The sequence below is a fragment of the Myotis davidii genome, unplaced genomic scaffold, assembly GCF_000327345.1.
Source record: "Myotis davidii unplaced genomic scaffold, ASM32734v1 scaffold167, whole genome shotgun sequence".
NCBI lineage: Eukaryota > Metazoa > Chordata > Mammalia > Chiroptera > Vespertilionidae > Myotis > Myotis davidii.
In genome coordinates, this window is record NW_006300048.1 from 1,550,569 (window position 1) to 1,553,219 (window position 2,651).

The window sequence follows — 2,651 nt, forward strand, 5'->3', positions numbered from 1 at the left end:
CGGAGGCCCCCCCCTTCCCCCCCCCACCCAGTGCACAAATTTTTGTGCCCCGGGCCTCTAGTTCCATAAATAAAAAACCAAAACAAATAATCAAGGAAATAGAGATGGTACAGGAGGCTGAAGAAATATTTTTAAAATTAACATACTCAGAAGAAAACTATTTCAAAAATAGAAAACTATTAAAACTCTTGAAAATTGAAAATAGGATAGTAGAAATATAAAACTCACTAGAGGAGTCTGAAGATAAAGTTTAAGACATCTTCGAGAAAGTAGAGCAAAGAGACAAAAAGATAAAAAATGAAAAAGATAGGAAAATTAAAGGACCCATCAGCCTATAAGTTTTAAATACAAATAGTAAGAGTTCAAGAGAGAAAGGATAGGAAAACTGGGGGAGAAGGAGGAATTTGGTTTGAATTTAAGAAAAATCTCAGAAATGAAAAATCCAAATTGAAGCTCTCATGTGCCTAGCACAACAGATAAAACAAGACCTCCAGTGAGGCTGATTACCATCAGGGACAAAGATTAAGATCCTAAAAGCAATCAAGAGGGGGGAAAAATCATGACTCTAAATACCATCACACTTTCATTATCAGTAACAGAAAGAAGAAACCAATAAAACAGTATCTGTTAAACTCAAAAGAAAATACCATCCAATCTAGAATTCTATACCCAGGGAAACTATAAATCAATTATGAGAGAAAATGAAGACATTTTCACATATGTAGGTTCACAAAGAAATTTATTCCCCATGCACCCTCTTCTTAGAAACTTTATGGAAGAATTGCCTAATTAAAGTATAAACAATAAAGGAGGAAGTTATGGGGTCCAGGAAACATGGGGGTCTCAACATTGGGAGGTGAAGGAAAAACCTAGGATATGTGAGAAAGTAGATCCCAAGATCATACTGAGCAGGCCTAGAGAACAATCTGTACAGATTTTTAAAAGCAGCAGTCTAAGGTCTGGCCGTTGTGGCTCAGCGACTGAACATCAACCTATGAATGGGGAGGTCACAGTGCGATTCCGGTCAGTCCATATGCCCGGGTTGCGGGTTCAATCCCCAGTGTGGGGCGTGCAGTAAGCAGCCAATCAATAATTCTCTCTCATCATTGATGTTTATATCTCTCCCTCTCCCTTCCTCTCTAAACTCAATAAATCAATAAAAATATATTTTAAAAAACAGCAGTCTAAGACCAGTGTTTAGAAAAATGGCATTAAATATCAAAAGAAATAACTTGAAGAGTAGAAAATGGAGGTAACTGGAGAGGCAGAACGTTGGTGGGGAGCAGGTAGTTTACTTTATTGTATTGATAAATATTAAATTTTAAAAGACTCTTGCCCTGGCCAGGTGGCTCCATTGGTTGGAGTGTCCTCCAGTTCACCAAAAGGTTGCAGATTAATCCCCAGTGGGATGCATTTGAGAGGCAACCAATCAATGTTTCTCTCTCCCAAATCAATAAAAACATATCCTCGGGTTTGAATTGAAATTTTTTTTAAAGATTCTTGAAAGGCTAAAAAAGATGTTTTAAAATCACATCTAAAAATAACATTTCCCAAGCAAGATTTCTGAGGGACGGGGGGGTGGAGGGGGGGAATAATGAAAGAAAAATAAATTCTCAAGACAGAGCAATATCAAAGTCCTTGGAAAATTCTATATCTTAGCATAGAATGTGACTGAAAAAATAAGAGCACGAAAAAATGTTCTGCATATAGATACTTACTCAAAAGTCTAACTACACCAGCAAAAAGAGAAAAATGGAAGAAAACATTTTAACATATTATGTATTATTGGAAAAAGTTTATGGTTTATAGCTACATCAAACACATCACAAATTAAATTTCCCTTTTCACTCAGTTAAGCAGATGCTAAACCAAAGTCAACAGAAAAACCTGATTGCATCACATTTTAGTCAGAACTGAAAACACTTGAAAAACCATGTTGCTTCCTTAGAAAAGGAAAGTACAAATACTGTGAATGTGTTGGAACAAGGAAAAAAGCATTGTGAATTGGTCTTTATCCTCTCCTGAAGACTGAACAAATAATAGTGGGATTCATGTACAAATCTGAAACAATTGCTGCCCAGCTTTCTCTAATACCCCAAGAAGTTGCATCTCAATTAGGAAATATGCTGTTCTCTATCCTCAAATACTTTACATCTATATTTTCTATGGCCCTTTCACAGAAAAACTGGAAGTATAATATGGTACTTGTTTATCAGCCTATCTAATAAAAGAGAAACATGGTAATTAGCTGTACCTCCGCTACCCTTCCCATTGGCTAATCAGGGTGATATGCAAATTAACTGCCAGCCAAGATGGCAGCCGGCAGCCAGGCAGCTTGAAGCGAACATGAGGCTTGCTTGCTTTAGTGACGGAGGACTCCAACGTTCCCCGCCTGTCGTTACTGGCCTCTGAGCTTGCAGTTTGAAACATTGTTACAAATATAGAAGCTAAACAAAACCCCAGAAACCTGCTTTCAGCCAGCCAGGATCTCAGAGCTGGAGTTGAAACAGTGTTTCAATTATAGAACCCAAACAAACCAGATACCTGCTTACAGCAACCGAGGCCTAAGAGCTGGAGCCAAGCCTCAGAGCTAAAGCTGGCCCAGAATAAAAAAAAAAAGGAGCAGTTGGGAGCTTCAGTCACCTGCCTGC